At 45.2% G+C, this 20,890-nt stretch overlaps 1 protein-coding gene across 1 annotated transcript in view; it reads right to left on the bottom strand.

Annotated features, from left to right (window-relative positions):
• Positions 1-20,890, bottom strand: part of IGSF11 (immunoglobulin superfamily member 11) — a 160,329-nt gene that overhangs the window by 8,192 nt on the left and 131,247 nt on the right. The window contains exon 9 of the mRNA XM_080392538.1: positions 1-20,890. This exon is cut by the window's left edge and continues 8,192 nt beyond it. The gene's annotated coding sequence lies outside the window, so the exon portion shown is untranslated.

The raw sequence follows: 20,890 nt of genomic DNA, 5'->3' as shown, positions 1-20,890 counted from the left end.
TTCTTTTCTTATATGACAGGCACAAAACTCCTTTTTCACTACACTGATTTAAAAACATTTAATTTTTTTTAAAATTTAAAGACCCCTGTATGATCTTTTGTTCTGATACTTCAAGAACACTTGGCGTAGCCCTGAACTGGAGACCATGATGAGAAAGCCATGACATGGATTAGGTAACTCACACATTCCCTCTAAACTGCTGTTCTAGCATAGACTTAATGGGTAGTGTGCAGAGGTGGAGGATGGAGTTCTAGAGCTCTCCCTCCACAGGGCAGATTTATCATCCCGGTCAGTCTGTACAGGTAATTCACACACCGCCTTACTTTCCCTTGCAATTTCAGCTACAGTCCAAATGCTTTTGAACTGTCACGTTGACACATGTTCCTCCCTGTGAAATCTCAGGGTTTCTGGTGGTTGGTTTGGTTTTTTTATATACTAACCTGATTTTGAATGCCCAGCTACATGCCAGAGGCTGCAGTGACTTCACTCATTTATGGCATCTAAATTCAAGAAGCCGATGTGAATCTCGGACTGCCTAGGATACAGAGCTGTCAGACCCAGGCTCCATCTGCAGTCAAGGGAGAGAAACAGTCATACTAGACGAAAAATTTGGAGCACTGAGGCATGTGACTCATCCAGGGACAATATTGTAAGCCAGATTTTGGTAGTCCTGGAAAAGATTTAGTCTATTTGTTGATCCACTGCCCTTTTAAAAAAAACTTAATTCCCCCAATATCAGGCACATCTGTTCATTTTAAGCATTTTAACAGCTGGCCTGCATGTAGCTATCATGTGCCTCAGCCAGCACAGCCAGAAACTGAGGGTATCTGAAAATCAGGAGCCTTTGCTGAAAGCGTTGGTTGCAGTCTCTGAAGCAGGTACTAACGTCCCAGTAGGTGAAGTGAGGAAGACTCAACAGGCAGAGAATAGCTGCTTCTCCTGCCTCTCTCCAGCTTTGATGCTACTCATTGTAACCAATGTCATCCTTTTCTTAGATGGTCACTAAGTGATGGGAGACCCTCTCTAATCAAGCCTTTCTGAGGAAGAATACTAATTTTTTTGTATTTAACTTTGATATGTAAGAGATCTGGAATTATACAAAGCAAATTTTCTTGGATGACAGCAGCACTGCAGCTTCACCAGTTTGGATTGGAAGCAGAGGACTTTGAGGCCACCCTGGGGGTTTTCAGGCACAACAACTGTGAAGCTAGAGCTATAAATTTAATCACTGTTTATTGATGCGGTGATGTTGGGTGTATTGATGTATTTTATTGCTAAGCAGTGCATTCTCCCCATGTTTTTTTCCCCCTTGAGCAGATTAACTGCAGATTCCAAAATACTGTCCAGCAGAGACATGTGTGTCATACTGTTTTCACTTTGCTTGCCTCCCACATAAAAGAACAGCTGTGAATGTCAGCTGAGGCTGATTTCTCCTGCATAATGGCCTATCATTTTTGTAAAAATAAATAAATAAGTGGCAATCATTCTTTTTTTCCATGGATATAAACACTTTGGGTCAAACTCAAAGTGACTGAAATGATATTGCATTTTACCTCTGGTTGATAAGTAGTTGTAATTTACAGGCCAATAGAACTGGGTAGATAGAAAAGCAACTACCAAGTAGAATTAAGATAAAGAACCTCCCACTCTCACTTTGTCTTATACCTTTCACTGAGCTGCCTTTGCTCCTGCATCATTTATTTCCTGACTGTACGCTCTTGTAAGTTACACTAAGTTGCTGCCAGGTAACATACAGCATCATTTATATCACCTCGGAGCAGTGTCCAATTACAGAGCAAGATGCTGGAGTCACTGGTTCACTCCCAAACATACAATCAAAGCGACTTCTGCAGCAAGAACAGGCACAAGATTAGTCTTTATTACAAAGCTGCAGATATTAAAAGATAAAAATATTACAATTCCTGGGTAAAGTGCCACCCATACATAGGTCTCCCTTAATAATAAAGGCCGATTGTCATAGGATAGGCTCTAAGCATCTAATGGTATCTCTTACACTTATTCTCTGCACATAAGTCAGACTTCCCCGAGCTCTCTCCAGCTGATATGATACCAGGTATCATTCAAGTATCAGGATTCAACTTGGTACAGTGTCGTGCCGTTGCTACAACAGGACCCACAGTAAAGCCTGCATCAGCAAGACTCATTATTTCCCAGTCCAGAGATAATTTGATTAGTATCCACTCAAGCATCCCTGCACTGCTCTCTTGCACATCTCAGAGGAGCCATGAAGGCTCAGGCTATACTAAGTATGAATAGCAGGGATTTTCTAAAATGCACAGTGCATTCCACTTGCTATTGTTTGGATCTTGTCCCTCCTCCCAGCCTGCATTTAAGAGCAGCTTTGGGTGAGTCATTTCCCTCTTATCCCTCCATCAGTCCCCACAGCATGGCAGTACTGTAGAACCCCATGAAGGCAAGCACTTCAGGGCCATGTCAGTACCAGGACTTGAAACCGTGCATGTAATTGCCATATTGCAGTTGCTATTGGATATACATACTCTTTGGAATTGATACTGAGCTTTCTCCACTGAAATTAGTATCCTTTTGAATATGACAAACAATGGGAAGAGCTCTCAAGTACACATATATCTCCAGAAAACCATGTTGGCAATGGCAGCGCTATTTTAGCCTCTATAAGACCTGTTTGGGTTTATGAGGTTTGAAAGGATAAGATTAAATTCTCTCACATTAGCACCCACTGCAATGGTTTCCCCCTTCTCCCTGTTGGAGGCTGGGAAGATTAATTGCCATTTTTGAAAAGTCCACTCAGAGCTCCCTAGTCACACTGGTCACGAGTATTAGTAACCACGTTTTCACTGGAAGCCTGGAGTCCACGTGTATTCTTGCTCACTGTATCCTTTACCTTAACAGACTTCAGTCTAGGGACACATCTTTAGGACTTACTTCCAACACATAAATGGCAGAACAACATTAAGGGCTATATCTAGTGTATGTGTAATACTTCCCATTTTCCAGTTGAATGGTTTTCAAGCTGCGGTCTACAGACCTCTATGGCCTCGGTCTATTTCTGTCTCCGATGTGCGTTGCAAGGATCTGCACATGGGAATTTCCTCGAGGTGTCTGCACACCTCTTCAAAAGTATAAGGGATCAGCAAATTGATAGGTGGAGAAAATCTGTACATAAAAAGCATTTTTTGAGGTCAAATGCATCCATGATTAGAGCAGAAAGGAAAAAAGATGGGTGGCTGAACACTAGCTCCATGTGACCCCAGGCACTCCCATACACAAGGCATTGCCATCAGCAAGGGCTAAGACCCCATCAGCCTCCTCCTTCCCCTTTCCTCCTGTAAATCCACAACTGATTAAAAACATTAATTAACTGTCAAACCTTCCCCTGCTCTCCGTCAATTAAATCTGTTTTATGTCCATTTTATCTATCCATCCAGATGCTTTAATTAGTCTCCATGATTGCAATTCATCAGCACTTCCTGGGAGTAAAACACATCAGCAGTCTTCTCCCTCTGCACAATTTACACAACACCTCATCTAATGGGGCTCAAGTCCAACTCGTGTTTTGAGCTCAACTACAATGCAAACAACAGCAATGATTAGTACAAAGGGAACTGTCTTTCCATTCCCAGCTAAAAAGTTAATATTGTGATTTCATAATCCACAACACAATGATTTAGTAGTGCTGTTTGTGTCTCCCGATTCCCTAATGTAATGACTTAGTACCACAGAGATATGCACATTATCTCCTGTTTGTAAGTTTTTAGCAGGTTTATAAATACAGCATGGCCTTACTGTGCAACCTCATGATCTCTCTGAACCCAAAAAAAGTTTAAAATTAATAATAAATGATAAAACTTGGGGAAAAAATGAATCAGGCTTCATTAAATGATAAAATCCATCAGGAGCCAAGGGCAAGGACAGGGGCAGAGACTCAGTTAATTTGTGAGAGTAACGTAATTTTGAATTGTCGGAAAGATAGAACAGTGGAAATTTGTAATACAGTTTCAGTCTGAAGGTCATCTCAAGGAGATAAGGCCAAGTAGCTCTCTGACCTTCTCCAGAAGAGAGGGAGAATATATTCTGTTAGGTTGGCAAAATTCAAAGACTTATGCGATCTTGTGCTGTAATGATTAAGAAATCTAAGAGCTTGAATAGCTGAGCTGCCATCACTCCCACTACAAGATAAGACCTCCAATGCAGGTCTTCCAGCTGTAAAGAAATATAGGCAGCCAGCCCAGAAAACCCCTTCCACCCCCCACCTTATTTTGTGCTCTGCACAGAAAACAGCCATAACAACTCCAAGCTTAAGATTAATTCTACAACAGTAAGTCATTTCAACCATAAAAGCTCTCCTGGTAACCTCAGTCTACCACATGCCTCCTTGAGGATGCATCAGAGCAGTTAATCATTTATATCCAGCTGATAGCCGTCACAATGGGACACTGGGTCACTACGCCTTGGTACAGGCTCCCTACAGACATGCGAATTTCAGACAGTGGTGGTAAGGTGTCTTTACTTTCCTCTACCACCCCATGCAAATACCATCAGGTTCAATACTTGAGGACATGTTAAAAAACAAATCTCTTGGAAAGACCCAGGCTCAACAGAAAGATTCCAGAGGAAGATGAGTTAACCAGTCTCCTCAGTAAGCTTCCATGGCAGATGAATTGCCAGTGTAAAAAAATTGCCTCCCATTTCCAGTGTTGGGTTTTTTTTTTTTTTACTTCAGTATGAATCTTTTAACATTTCTTAGGACTTTGCCCCTCTAAATTAGGGACACCCACACTTTGAGGCCGTAGAATGACATGAAAAATTAAGAATAGGTTGGCGTTAAAAAGAAACATTAAAATACCAGCTCAAAATGAGTGTAAGTATGATGTTGGCATACAAAATCCTCTCTTTTTGTAACCATGATTGGTATTCCTCTTCTCAGGGGAACAGGAGCTTTATATTCCTTAGCTGAAATCTTTAAAAACACTATAGTCTTCTGTCAGCAGACGGTGATCTGACAGAACCGAGCTGTGTAGCATATCCATGAATATATTGACTGTATAAAATGAATCACTTATCAAAACACCTTTGAGTGTAAATACATATTTCACAAATTATTTCAGATATCTTTAAAATATTTATGTTGCAATTAAACTAAAAATACTTTATGTGTGTTTCACAAATTAAGTCAGTAGCCCAACTGGGGCTTTCATCCCAGTTTGAAAACATAGAATTTTGAAATGTCAGAACTGCCTTCAGGACAAAATTTCCATTTCTGTTGCCAGCTGTCACGACGTCCCTCAAAAGCTGCAGACCATACTGCTCTCATCTCTCCAGGTCAGGAGCTTTTGATTGCTACTTCCTACCTGTTATTCCCTCTTTCACACGGGAAGGAAGAATTCACTACAGACCACCACATGTCAAAGACTTTCAGCAAGCAGAAGAGGAAAAAAAAAAAAAATAAAACCACCACCCAACAAAAAGCTTTCTTCAGCTGGGACTGTGCCCACACATCTTACATGGGCTGCAGCTGGGTAGTAAAAAGTTACCAAGGCCAACTACTTCTTCACTGCTGCAATTTATTGTCATCTCTGATCTCCTGAGAGACACATGAATAATCAACCCCCAACTATTTAGGCCACCTATCAGTTTTGTCAGAATTGTAGCTGTGCCAGAGGGTGGTAACTTCTGGTGATGAGCAGCTGGGATCACTAACCTTCATCCAGGACTGACTGCTGCTTCCATTTAACTCCTCAGCTGCAGGTAAGTTCTAGGTTGACTTCAAAGTATGCATGGAGTATGTAAAGAAGTATGCATGCATTTACAACATGGAGTGTGTAAAGAAATGCAAGCGCATGCAGGTTGCACTCTATGCACTGAGCCCTCCGTACCAGACAAGGCTTTCCAAAAAAGAAAACGTTGCATTTGAAAACCCACAAAATAGTAATTACATCAAAATACAGCTAAGTATAACCGCCTTACAAACATCTATCACACCTAAATAGAACCTGGTCATCTTCCTGCCAGAGCTTTCCCATTCTGCTTCTGGTCCCTTAGAGATCCATGAGATATATCTACAGTTTTCTTGTTTATTTTTATGGAAGACTTATGTTGATTCACCATACAGGGGTCCTCAGTCTCAGGAAATTTTGTAGGGATTTGCAGACTGACAGATTGAAAGCTACTGTTCTCTACCAGCTCCCCAAGAACCTATATGGTGCGGATACTAAATACCTCCATACATTAATTGCATGCTCTGCAGATGTTTGCATGCTGTGATTATGTAGAATAATGGTGCCTTGAATCTGTAAAAGATTGGTCTTATTTATATACAATGCCATACTTGGTATTTTATGTTTATATTTTCCTCATAAGCCACCTTTATATATTGCATTGGTAGGAAACGATCAAAACAGCTTTGAAAACAGCAAACACTCAATCACAGGTCAATTTTTCTGCCAATTCACTTTCACTTGTATCTGGGGAGGGAATCTTGGCTTCGGTAGTGTCAGAGCAAATTTCCTCACTGACTTGAGTGGTCCCAGAATTTCAGTCTGTGTTATAGCATTTTTATTGCATCTCAGGCAAAGTAATTTCTAGCTTTTCCTTTTGGAAATTATTTAATAGCTCAATGAACTTCACCATAAGGGTTTTCTCATTCTTATTTCTTCCCATCACTGCTAGCTCTGCCCAACGCACATTAACTAATTCCTTCTCCGCTAGGTGTTTACACACTTCAAATATTCATAGAGGGCTACATTTCTCCACATCCCCATCACTGCCAGATGCATTAACTTTCATTTTTGCTGAGTTGAATCTTCATTTGTTTTTGTACCAAGTCTCTAATCTCTCTAGGTATCTTTGTATTATTACTATTTAATTTCTGTTAAGTACTGACAGCATGCCAGGTGCCTTCAGTTTGCCAGATGCTGCACAGAGTGGGAAGGCACAGTTCTCCTCCTGTGGAGGAGACAGTCTAAAAGACAAAGCAAAGATGGGACCAAGTGTCCTCAGAGCATATGGTTAGGCTTAGGGTATGGGTGCAGCTGTGAAACTAGGTTGAGGGACGAAAATAGGCAGGCCCCTTCTCCTGGTAAAAGAAAGAGCGGGTTTCCTGACAGCATGGGAAGGCTGTGCTGATTCTGTGGGATTTTTAAGGAAAAGAGGTGGCACAAGGCCATTGGGAAGCAGGGCAGGAGCCAAACCATTGCCTGTCTTAGATGGCCATGGCTCCAGCAAAGGGAGCGGTGGCACATATGAGGAGAGTGCCCCTTCCTCGGGAGCGAAGGCACCAAACCGAAATAAAAGGTTGGAACCACCACCACAAAGGCAAGAGGACAACGAGGGGGTGGTCAAGTTGGCAGCCGGCCTGAAAATGTATGAGGAAAAGCAGCAAAGACAAGAGCAGCCTCAGAGGATCACAGATGAGACTGAGGAAGCACGTGCAGCCCAAAAGGTGCCAGCACTGGGGACAGCAGCTTTACTGCCCTGCCCCCGGGCTGCAGTTCTACCTCTCTTGCTAGCATCCCTGCAAGAGATAGGGATGTGCTACTTAGTCTTCCTTCTAGCTATAGCATAGTTCACTCTGGAGGAACTGACACCTTTCCAACACCCCACCCCCCCCCACTGCATAGATGTATGGTCTACCCATGAAGCACTCCTCCTCATATCCCTCAAATCTCAGAAAAGCAGATGAGGTTTTTACAGCCAGACTTTTATTTCAAGGCTGTGAATATTAAAAGAGATCTTGGCTTTTTAATCACAAGGTAAGAAAGTGTACTCTAAATATGCTTAGGGGAACTGGACGTTTCCCCACCGAGGACAGACCGCAGGCTCTCCCAGTCTGCTTTCCACAGTTTGAGAAGGAACTGCTGAGAGCAGAGCCATGGACCAAATGGACCAAGGAAGCCAAATTCTGGCAGTGGCCCATGAAAGGACTAAAGATTTGCTCCGTTACCAGGAAACGTCCTACACAGCTTCCAACACACAAATGCATGCAGAAGCAATACGCACTCATTACTTACAGCAGTTCTCATGTCTGCTCCTTAAGCAAGTTGGTCCCATCCCCTGGAACTCTACCCCAAAGCAATGTCAAATATTTCCTCCAGCTTCAGAGATGATATTTGGCAAGCTGGCAGCCAGCGCTCCTTGTAAAGTGCCCACACACAGAGGTACCTTCTCAAACAAGCAAGCTTCCCAATAACGTTTCATGCTTCTCAGTTTTATGATTACCAACTAAATCTCAAATCTTGCTCCCCCATTCCTGGTGGGAAACAGTACTGAGCACATGCTATGACCTTCCATCCTCCCTCCCACCTCTTCTCCTGCTTTACCCTCGAAGTGATGAGACAGACACAGTCCCAAGCAGCTCCCACCACAGAAGGGAAGGAGACATGAAACACTAAAGTTAACATTTATCCAAACCTTTAAAAGTTCTTCAGCTCCTAAAAGCCACCCTAAAGTTTCTCCACACATACAGTTAAAGTACTGGCCCTCAAGGAAATGGAAAAACAGAGTACTGCACTGATTGGGAAAAGAGTTAGGACTCCAGAGCAGAAGCATCCCTGACTGCATGAAAGCCAGAGAAATAGCCACTGACATTCTATTTCTCACAGAAACAGCACTTTTTGCAAAGAGCATCCCTCCTCTTTCAGACATCCCTATTCCTTCCCTCCCAGAAACCTACAGGCAAGGAGATAAACTGTAAATAGCAGTTTCACACCAATTAGCTCCATGTTCTGCAAACTGCATCACAGGCTCTGTGTGGTGTTTCTAAGGGCTTGTTATTTTAGAGTACTACATGTATATTTCTATATAATTGATCTGTTCTACTTTAAACAGGCCATCAAGAAGATATGCGGGCAATTTATTGTAGAGGTAAGAGGAGGACAGGCAATGGGAGTTAACCTCAGATTAGCAGCGTTTACACAACAGTCTTACACTGTGGGCTCTTGGAATGAGACCACACTGCTCTCTCCTGCTTGCCCAGCACCCTGCTTTCCCCTGGGAGAGAAGGTAGGCACAGCAGTAAAGTCAGGAGAGCCAGCCTCACAGCCGTGACAGGGCCAGGGTAAGCACAGAGAACACCGCCCCATAGCATGGATGCCACCATTCAGGCACAAGTTTCTAGCACTGGATGCCACAGAGCGCAAGCATAGCCGCCTATAGGCATGACCACATGGAAATGGCCTAAACTAGGTAGCTTTTGGCTACAGCATCTTGGCACAGCTGACCTGCAAGAAAGCTGGGAAATGCAAATATACCGAGTATGGGAATATCTCAGAAGTGCCAAGGTCCATGGCCTCCAAAATCCCTTCCATGCCCTGAAGATAACATACCATGAAGGAGCAGAAGAGGCAGGCCACAGAACCATGACTATCACCTTTTATTATCCAAATACAGACAGTAAGAGCTACCAGGGCTGCTGTAACCTCCTGCAGAGCACAGGACATAGCCTCCACCAACTGTTCCTGCACCACACTAACTCCTGGCTCACACTGTATGTAGGAGGCTGCCAGGGCTGGGCTGAAGGCTGAGTGCTAGTGAATTCCCCAGCTTCCGACAGAGCTCTTCCAACAGTTCATTACTGCTGTGCCTTATTTCCACCCCCATTTGTCTAGCTTCCTTCTCCACTTCTCAGATCTCTTCGCATCTTTGAGTATTATTTTAGAGAGCTGTCTTAGATCAGACAAATCCTTCCCCTGTTGGTTTTATTCCATATCAAGACCCTTCACTTTGATAAGCTAAATAGACAGAAACATCAATGCCTTCCCTGCAGATGAGAATATTCCCAATCCTGTTTTTTTTTCTTGTACTTCACTCTGCCATTTTCAGTTTTTGATGTGTCGACCCCAAGACTGAAACAGGACCTAGAACGAGTACACCAATATACATCCACTTAATCCATTTCACCGAGGGCTCTGCAGCAAGGAGCCATGTGCCACATTCTGCCAGGCCAGCCAGGAAACATGCAAACATCACACCTTGGAACAGAGCAAGACTGAAAACCTGATAATCGATTTCTCCAACAAATGGGGGGAATGTGTCTGGGATCTTGGCAAGGACCACACAAACTACTTGTCCTCAGGATCCAGGCAGGATTTTCTGTTTGAAGGGTTCAACAGTTCTGCTGTAACCCAGCTCCCTGCAATCACTAGCAGCACTTCACAAGCAGACTGCTGTGCTGCCAGAGTGCAGAGGTCAACATCTGCAAGCATGGCTATCTGCCCACTGAGACAAAGCACCTCTCAAAATAGAAGATATGAGGCAAACCTGTGTCTCCTACCCTGACCCTGAACAATGTCCCAAGTACTCGTGTTCAGCCCATTAATATTAGAACCGTAAAGTCATTTACCAAGTCAGTCCAGCACAAGAGATTCCCCCAGCCATTGCCTGCCCCACAGCCTCTGTTTTACGACATGACTTCACAGGATTAATGTACATCTTGCTTACTAACACACATTGCTCTATGGAATCACCACACCCTGCTGTTAGTTAACATGCAACCTCTGTTCCGTGCAAGTATGCAGTGATGTTATCTCTTCCTCACAGACACAGCTGTTTTGTTATTGTAACAAGTGAACTTTCCCGTTTCTTTTTAGGGAATGGGAAGAAGGTGTGCTAGTTGCAGGAAAAAAAAATAAAATAGCGGCTTGATGAACAGACCTTACAGGAAAGTATTAAAGGCACACAAGGGTGACAGGAGAGATGACAAGCATGTCAGTGAAGAACTTGAAAGAAGTGATCGCTGAGGACAGATTAAGGGGAGAAGCCGTAAAATCAGAAGCATAAGCAGGAGCATGAGATGTAGGGCCCTGAGAACAGAAGCGGATTTTGATGCACAGTGCAACAAAGAGGCACTGAAGGGACTTCAGGGGGCAACTGTATAATTAAGAGCTATCTAGGCACCTTCTCAGAGATGTCACGACTTTTAGTCAGGGTGAGCTAGCAGAAGAGCAAAGCAATACTGCAGGGGCCATCAGCTTGTTGATTTTTCCCCATGCTAGTATCCAGAGCTTCTATATTGTGCTGGAAAACTTCAAAAGCAAGAAAACAGGGAGAAACGTGATCTTTTTTCTACCCTTGTAAAGTTATTCTGCTGTAGCATCTTGGTGAAAAGTTTTCTGGAAAGCTACGTCAGGGACCCACACAGAAAATGCAGAAGAAATACATCCATTGGAAAGGAGCTATTTAAATATTTGATGGCTAATATATTAAATGTTAATTGAATACTACAATGATTTTCTCCCCTGGACAGCACACAATTAACATTTAATTTGTTATAAAATATTTAAAGTTATGAAATATCCGAGGGCAACTGAAATGTCTCTTCCACCTAATTGTCTTGGGACAATGTGTTAAGGGGACAAAAGGTCAGGTTAGCATTTCAAATTCCTCCAGTGATCTGTACAGGAGACATGGGAAAAGGTTTTAGAGCTGGCACAGTTCAAGGACATAATCAGAGGACATGAGGGGACAAACACAAGTATCTGATCCTGTCCCATCCAGGTTAAGCAAGATCACAAGTCCTCTTGGCTACAAAGCACCCAGCTTGAGAAGTGCTGTGGTGACTATCCATTCCTTGGTGAAAAGCAAATGCTGTGCACTTAGACCAAGCATCTCTTAATGTTACTTGTTTCAGAGGTGCCAGGGAGGGACTGGAGTCTTAACTGCTCTGCGCTCATTCACTCCAAGGCATATTGACAAGAATAGGATTCAGATGCTACAGAGCTACTGCTTTGGCTGTGCCCAACGCTTCCCTAAGCATCAGGGATGGTCAGCAGCTCGGGATGTTAGAATCCAGCCAGTTGTTTGGGACGTGAACACAAATCTACCTTGTTTGCTGTAGCAGAGTTCAACATCTCCACACTTCAGAAACTTGCCTTACTCTAGTGCCTCGTTCAGCAAGAGGGGTAGGAGACCTTTGCTAAGACTCTTTAAGTGTGGAAAGGGACCTCTTAGTTAGTTCAACAGTGAATCCTTCAGCAAGTTTAGGAAAGCTCAGCCTTAACAGCCCTGATATTTTTGAAGTAGATCTTAAAGAGCAGAAAACCCCCAGAGTTTTACTGTGTATCTTTCAGGAGACAAAGGGAATTTGTGTACAAGCAAACCAAACCTCTTGTGCAGGTACCCTTAAAGAGATGATCCCATCAGGATACCCCAAGGGGTACGGAAGGCTCGCCTACTCAGCTCCATGTTGTTTGGCCTTGACTTGCCTCAGCTTTAAAGGCAATAAATACATGATTTGTAAAGCTCACTCCCTAATGCCGCCTCTTTTCAATTCCTAACTTTCCTGAGCTCAGACCTTTCATTGACTGTTTTCTAAAAATCTCTTAAACTCTAAGCCTTAGGCTTGTAACAAAGGATTATTTCTACGTAGAAGACTTTCAGGTTCCAGAAGCTCCTCTCATTTGCTGCTCAGAAAGGTTTGACTAATGGGGGGGGGGGGGGAAGACATGCTCAGTTCATGACTACATGGAAAATGGTACTAGGGAAAAAATCCAGGTCTTTATCAATGGAGCCTTCATGCTACACGCTGGCTCCCTCCTTCCCTCACATTCCTTTGATAAGAGCTATATTGCTATCAGCTGCCGTGGCGAATCACTATCACTTCATGCACAAGTATCTGGCTTCACAGAAAACCCACACCTGACAAACTGCAAGGCTTGTCTGTGGGAACCAGCAGCTCACACCAAGGATTTCTCTGGCCCGAAGCTGGTGGTCCTGGGTCCTGGCCATAGGACAGAGGGGAGCCTTCTTCCTGCTGAACTGGCCTTGTGGGGCAAAGGAAAGAGGGTTATAAGAGTACACAGAGAAGGCAAGGGTGCCCGTACGCTCAGAGGATCATAGTCATCACTGAGGATAAAATACTGTACATCTGGGCTCATGGGCGACTGCTGCAAGAGGGGGTCTGGCAGACTCCTTGGTGCCACCAATACAGAAGCTGCACCTGTGAACAACTCCAGAAAGCTGAAGAAGCCCAAATGAAAAGATTTGTTCAAGTCAGTGTTGACTCACCTATTCAAAGAGGCTTGATTTTAGTCACTTGATGGCTCAGCATGTTGGAATCAAGCATTTTGGCCTGACCTCTTTTTTTCAGCTTGTCTCCTCTTGCTCCACGAGCCTAGTATGGTGGGAGGCCTTGGAGGATTTATGCTGGTTTATCCCCCCACCCCCCCCATCTCCAGCATTCCAAATGATGTCCAAGCAGAAGAGGTCAGAGACAGACAAAGGTTTTGCAAAGAATGTTTCCATAGAAATCAGATTTCGCTTCTGCAAAATGATTCTGTCCCTTACTGCCACTGTCACAAAACTATTAAACAAACATATACACTTTTTGGTTATTGGAAGATAAGAAACAGGATACTACAGTACTAAAGGACAGAAGCGATATGCTTTTTCAGAGCTGGACAGAGCAACTTCAGAACACTTCTGCAAGGAAGAGGTGCTGTAGCACACGAATGATGGGCATGAGCAGTCATAGGTGTGGAGAATGCAGGACACGAGCTAGTGAGGTTCTTTTGCTCACCCTGTTTGACGACCAGATCTGTGATCGCACCTCGGGCTTCTTTCTTCCACCATGTCAGATCACCCCTTCTTGTTTCACTCTGTTCTCAGCCAAAATGGATTTGCCCAAGCAGGACCTGTTCTCCTGCTATGGTGGCAGCCACTTGCCGAGTGGATCCAGCCTGGTGGCAGGTTCCTGTAACACCATAGTATATCAGTGTCATACCTAATTACCATTCTCTGAGGAGTGAGCCCATTAACAAGCTGCACTGAAACTAGATCTGCATACTAATTAGGGAGCTGCCTTGGAGGATATTAATTAGGGGTGACACTTTCAGGGCAAGTTCTACTTTCCTTCTTTGTATCCCATTTGAGACATGGCTGGGAAATGTGAGTACAATACAAATAGAGACAAAACGGGGCATTATGGGGACAGTCTGTTGCCACAACAGAAGAGTAGAACAGTTACAGCAATATTATTTTTAGGACTTGCCACTGTCTGAAACAAAATTCTAGTAAGCCCCTAAACATTTTCCTCCATCATTCTTTTAACCTAGAAAGGAAAGATAGGAGGAAACTTGTTTCTTTGTCCCCACAGAGATAATCCTCCTGCTCCTTTCATTTACACTCCTCTAGGTCTCCCAGCACAAAGGTCTCATACAAGTTCAGCAGCCTTGGCAAACAGCTGGGCATGTGTAAGGGGACAGAGAGCCCAATTTCTTGTCCTGGCTCTGACAGTGACTGAATACTTGTCCCTCGAGTTCTCACTTCTGTTCTTCATCACATCTGTGAGGCATACCTGCCTCACACAGCCCAGAGCACTGTCCGGCGGCTCACAGCCACAGGCCCCGTTCCCTTCTACAGCACCATCCTGCAGCAGCCCTAAGAAACCAGCAGGTTTGCAACCTCACAGCACTTTACAGATTGCTCAGTATTGTTGGTAAGACTGGAGGTGGAAGATAAGCAGCAGGAGTGAGAACTCCACAGCAAAGAAGACCCTGCTTAGAAGCACGTGCCACTTTTTTTGCTGCAGCTTCGTATATTGTGTTTGTGTGCAATTCACACATCCGTCAACACGTCACTGTAGAGATAATTTCACCTTCTACTAACCTGCTGCCACCTCACTATGTTCTCAATGCCTCCCCTGCCATTAGTCTCTGGGTGTCTCACAGAATGAGGAAACAAGCAAAACTACTGCTAGAGCGGGTCACATCTGCAGGTCACGCAGTGCAGGGTCCTGGCTCCCACTGTGATAGCCATGAGAAGCTGCAGAAGAGCAACCTGCCAACAGGGGAAGATTCCTCCTTAATTCCACCAGTTATAGCGAGCAGATACCTTCAAGCATGAAGATTTGCACCCCTTCTGCATTTTTAACCTCATGTCATTCTGTGTGCCCTCACTGGCTGTTTCAACATCCCTTCTGAATTCTGCTGAGCTTCTGACCCCAAAGTTATCACAAGGCAGTGAGTTCCACATGTTAGCGGCACAGTAAAAACATACCTGGTTTTTGCTCTTAGAAGGTAATGCAGATTCCCTGCACATTCTAATACTCATATATATTCTTCATTTCAGCTTCTTTCTTTAAGAAGTATAATTCTAGCTCCTGATTTGTAAGGCAGACTTGTTTAAGCTATTGGCACCAGAGAGAGTAGAAAAAAAGCAAGTGAAGAAGAAAGCCTGGCATTTCTTTTCCACATGGGACAAATTGGAAATCTATCTGTCATTTCCTTTTAGCAATCTCTTACTCTGAATCCCTTTATTTCCATAACAGAAGCAATAATGCAGATAATTTTTTGGGGGGTCAGCAGCTACTGAGGAAACCAACAAAACAATCCACTTTTCCTACCCTTTTTTCCTCGAGGTTGAGGTCACTCACCTGGCATCAGGAGGCACCACAAGGGAAGATGAGAATAACAACAGCATCCTCTCAGACCAGAGGGCACAGCCCTATGGTATCCAAACAGTGCTCAGGGCAGGAGCAGGTGCTGCTGACAGTCCAGCAATGGATGCAATGACAAGAGCCAGGTCCTGAGCTCATGCAGGAGATCTACTCAGTTGAGAGAACTAAAGATAAGACTACCTGCAACACAGCTCAGATCAACATTGAGAGCCTGGGCTGGAGCCTAAATGCAGTTCCTGGACCAATGGTGGTGGGCGCATTGGTGGTGGGTCCAGGTGAGGCTGCTCAGGGTTGTTAAACCACACAGGTGCACTCAAGGCCTTGATACATAAATGATTAGTGTGGAGTCCCATTTGCATGTAAGCCTTTCCTTCACTGTGCTGAGGCTCTGTAAGATACCCACAAGGCCAAGGAAGCTTTTCTGATTTTATAAATTCCTGTGAGACTCAATGGGCGCAAGCGAGCTGGGGTGATGGGCAGGCAGTGGGCAAAGTTAGCTGGCTTGACTCTTACACTGTTTTTTCAGTTGCCCTAAGTACTATCATAGCTGATAGCTTTCCAAGGAGTAGCTGCAGTAGTAGATTCACTTCTGGTTTATTCTCTCCCTGTTTCAACAGGGTTTGGGGCTTGTATCTGAAGGTCTAATGCATTGGTGTTTTTTGTGAGGAGGACCAGCTGCACTTTGAGGAGAGATCTGTGGGGTGACAGACAAGCCTAAGCTCCTGTGGGAGTTCAGTTCATCTCAGACCAGCTCCTGCAAAGCGTCTGCTTCCTTCACATAGGAACTTGGGCCTGGGAGTCAGTGACTCCTGCCCAGCAGTGTGCATCCCAGCACCTTCAGCAACCGATGCCTTAGGGGACAGCCCTGGGATTAGCCTTGCCTAGCTTCCACCCTGCAGACCATGAGTGTTGCCTCAGGCACGGTAGAACCATGGTTCCCACCACGTTTGAGACCACAGGAGTCCATGTATACTCAATGTGACACCTTGGTGCCAGGCACAGGCTCTAAAGCAGTCCCATGGGTTGACTGCGAAGGAGCCACAGAGCCCGAAGCCAGGCAGAATGCAAAGAAAGCATTTGTGCTGCTTTGCACAGCTCGTTTTCACTGAGGAATAGACGTGGCCTGTGTCAGCCCGTGCTGCTGCCTTTATCCCATGGGTCCAGAGCAATGATGTGTTCAAAGGAACATTGCTGGGCTCGATTCCCGGATTCATCTGTATGCTAGGGATGATTTCCCCAGTGGTTTTCTTCTCCAATGCTGGTGAATCATCCCCCCGCCAGAGATGACGTATCCCAGTAGCTTCTAAACATGCTTTGGAAGAGCATGTTTTCTGTCTTTGGATTATGCCAGATGGCATCAAGTGATTAGTGGATTTAATATAAGAAGCTTCCTGGAGGGGGAAAGTCCTAGGTCCCTCTAGAGGGTCTTCACCACCCCTCTGGTCCTTCCCCTCCCAAACTTCAAATTACAGTAGCTGGGCCCCTGCTGCACAACTGAGTCCTCAGCTACTCTATCAACACACTCCGAACATTTTTCAGAAACAAAGTGGAAAGCATTTCCAGCAAATGCTTTTAATGTCACTTTGTTTGCCAAGAGATGCTGCCTCCTGCTTTGGTTATCATTACGAGAAAGCATCTTTGCTTAAATAGCAAAGCAAGTGATGATTTTTTCCCTGAGTCGCTCATCTCTCTAGTTAAGCAGCTTCTGCATTCCCTGGCAAAGGGACGTAGCCTGTGCTGAACAAAAGAAAACATCTGGAGTCCCCTTTTTAAAAAGCACCCCTTTGTAAACATCACCTTACCGCTTCGTATAAAGTTTGTTGTCAAACATCTGTCTCCCCTGTGCCCCTTCTCTCAGATGAGATCAGATAGATTGTGTGACTGGTACCTGGGGGGCTGTAACCCCTGCGAACTTGCTGTGCTCCTTGCCTCTCTCTTATATAGCCTCCAGCTGTATAAGTACTACTAATGAGTACTACGGCCTCACTTCAAGTCAGTAATGTTGGAGACATTTCAAGTGAGGTACTGGGGGAAGGTATAGCTCCCTTCATAAGTTTACAGCAGATAACCAGCTAAACCACGTACCTTTTCCAACAGTGATTCATTGCCTCCTCAAAGTTGTTTGTAAGGGTTATGCTCCTCAGTTTCCCAGTAGGCTGGTATCCTTGAGGGAACAGTGTCTCCCATGGTCCAGCACACTCTCAGCTATGGTACAGTGCACTAACACATTGTGGTGTCTTCAGATTTTCTTTTCCTGGCAGTTTTCTGAGCAGCTTTTTACTTCAGAATAGCCTCTCTGCTCAAGTAGTAGCCCACACCTACCAGTCCTTGTTACTCTTACCTTGAGGAAACATTTAAGCAAGGGCAAACATCTTTCTTGTGAAGGAGCAGAGTGAGGACCTCACCTGCATGAAGCAGCATCACCATGGCCATACCAACTGGCAGCCCCCAGGGGCAGCCTGGATGTGACATTCAACAGCCATTTAGCTATGGTACCTTTCCCTCAGTGGGGATTTTAGAGATTCAGACAACAGAAAATCATGCCTTCTTTTGTTAAACAGGATGATAGAACAGTTCCTGCCTCTCTCCCAACCTGTCTGGAGTGTTCGACTGCAAACTGCCTGTGTGTACCCCCCTACAGTGCCCAGGGGCAGCAATTCTGAACATTGTCACAGCACAGAAGCCAAGCGATCACAAATTCAGATTTGTGGTACATCCGCAAACGGTTCCTCTTTTACTGCCGCACTAGCATCTTTCTACAGGTTGAGCCAACATAGTTTGAGAAGATGGTGGTTCCTGCTGTTTGTTGCGGCCCTTTGTATGTGAGGACTGCCCTCACAGCTGAGACCTAAAACCGCTAATCTAAGCCTGCCCAAGGAATCGTCGCCTTTCGCTTGGCTCCAGCTGGGTCTGCCAAAGACACATACTCGTGTTTTCACTACCAGCTTTGTCACATGCAACTAGTGCCAGCCAAGGATTTAATTACTGCAACACCTCACCTTTCCTTCCTGCGCCAAGTGACAATCCAAAATGTTGATGCGAGTGTCTAGATTTGCCCTTTGCAGCATAACTGGAGAATGTGGCATGTAAAATGTCTTCCAAAACAACTGTGACACTGAGCAAAGAAAAAAAATGAACATTGTACATAGCAACCTTGAAGGACGGAGACTGTCCCTGAAACAAAATGATCCTGAAGTCGTCGACCATGATGTATATACTTAAAAGGCAGAAAAATGGCATACAGTCCACAGCTTCTCCTTTCACATATCTCTGTGTCACTTAAGCAGCTCCACTGGTCTGGCTGTACCATGACACTGCACGTCTAAACATCACATGTCTGCTTAGTCAAGGAGCCATGAGGAGACCACGGAGAGGAGTGTGTGCTCATGCAGCGGGAAGGGGGCCAGCACACACTGTGGAAAAGGGACACATGTGCCGTATCCCTTTTTCAGAACTTTGGGAGGGAAAAAACTCAGAGGTGTGAACACTGAAGATCAGTCACCAGTGCACATGCCATTGAAGTCACCCGTCCTTGTCCCATAGCAGCACTGTATCTCTGCCTTTTGCTACACTTGTCCATTGTGCCCTCTCTGCCTTCCAAACCGTACCTTCTTTTGACAGAAAAGCGTCTAAGTTTCTAAAAAACAAAGTGGTCATACTTCCCAGACACAGAATCCTGTAGAACAGCCGCATTTTCAACAGCACAGTGTCCTGACAGCCACATCACAGTGAGGGTCATGTGCAAACAGCTCTTGTGTAAAATGTATTTGCTGATGCTGCACATCACTTTTGACTCAAATCTGAAGTCTGTTCATGTTTCTGCAGCCTCCCTTCACCTGGTCACCTTTCTCAGAGCAAGCTGTTGTTCTTATTGCCACCTTGTTCCTCTTCTCTCTTTTCTCCTTGCTGCTTCCTCAAAACAGTTCTGTACCAAGAGCAGCCATAAACATGTATAGTGGGGTGTGTTCTTTATCACAAAACCCCCTCAGTGGTTCTCCAGGCCTGGGAAACAACTGAAGAAACGCTGAGCCTCTCCACCGATCCCCTGGGGTGCCTCACTTTCTGCTTCATCTTTTACTGACTTTTCTTCCTCCTTGCACCCACCTCCTCCATCTCTGCCTAGGCAAAAGTAATCCAGTTGGCAATGCTATTTAACCACAATTCCAGCCAAAACCCACATGAAGCTAAGGCCTGGCCCAAGGGTGCATGGCTGGGGATGGGACCAGATCTCAAGGCTTCTGTTCTTCTTTTGCCTGTCTGTCTGAAAGCTGTAGGAGTACAGAAACGTTATTGCTGAGTCTCATGGCCAAACTGCTCCCCAGTGACCTTCCTACTCCTTAGCTCTATTCCAAACTTCCCTACTTCCCTGCCAGATTTTCTTGATGTTACCTGTAAATACACCTTCTCCTCTCAAGCCTGGCTTTCCATCACCCATGCCCTTGTGCTTGCCCGCCGTAATTTCATGTGCCCCACTGCTTGTGTGTCTCAGGCAGAGGCACTGTGCGGCCACTTCACCTCTCAGCAACCTGCTGTGGGGAACAGCAGGCATCAGCCGCAGACCATGCAGGGGAGCAGCTGCAGAGGACCAGAAGTGAGGATGCTCCTCCTGTTTGGGTGGCAGCACTGCTGAGGCAGGTGGTGCTCACCTCTTTGCCTGAGCCATCAGGCTGTGAGTATTTGCATGCAGCCCAGCATGTTTATAGGCATCTGGGAAGCTTCAAAATAAATAAAAATGGAGTAACCTATGTGTCATAGCAGCTGCAAGAGTTGGACAGTAGCTTTGGCTACATGGGGGAGTGACTATATCCTGAATGACAGACCCAAATTTCACCTTAGCCCTGCTCAGGGCATCAGATAACGTGGACGATAACATGTGCCTGAACGGCCCACTGAAGAAACCTTTCATCTCCCTTGACACAGAAAGATGTTTGTAGGATTCAGCCTGACACATTTTCCAGCCTCACATCCATTGGCACAGACTTTCCCTGTCTCTGCCACCGGCTGACAGTGCCTCTCCAGCCAGGCAGGCACATATCAGCCTTGATCGGATGCCTGCAGTAAGTAGGCTTGGAGTCACCTCCCTGCAGCTGGGCAGGCAGCAGAGTTTGCTGAGCACACCGGGCAAAGCAGGATCACCCAGCTCTCCGCTGCTTTGCCTTTTCCTCCAGGTCCTGCCCAGGAAGTACCCACGCTCTCTGCACTGGCACCAGGTGCCTCGTTGGCAGGAGTAGGGCACCTCCTTCCCACGGTGGTGTCTCACCTCCGTCCAAGCCCCGGCGCCCGGAGCTCCAGGCTCTTACCTTCATGTTTTGCAGCTTGATCAAGGTGAAATCTGATCTGCTGTTCCAAGGCCAAGAAATGCCGGGATGGCAGATGGCAGGGAAGAAAGGTGAGCAGAGCTCACTGGCATCCAAGATCCTGGGAGAAACCAAACCGCTCCCGTAGGGGTCAAATACCAGGGCAAATAAGAAGAAAAAGCTGCCAAGAAGTGTCTTGATG

The sequence above is a fragment of the Falco punctatus genome (genome assembly GCF_963210335.1).
Source record: "Falco punctatus genome assembly, chromosome: 6".
Taxonomy (NCBI): domain Eukaryota; kingdom Metazoa; phylum Chordata; class Aves; order Falconiformes; family Falconidae; genus Falco; species Falco punctatus.
This window is presented reverse-complemented; position numbering and strand designations above follow the sequence as displayed.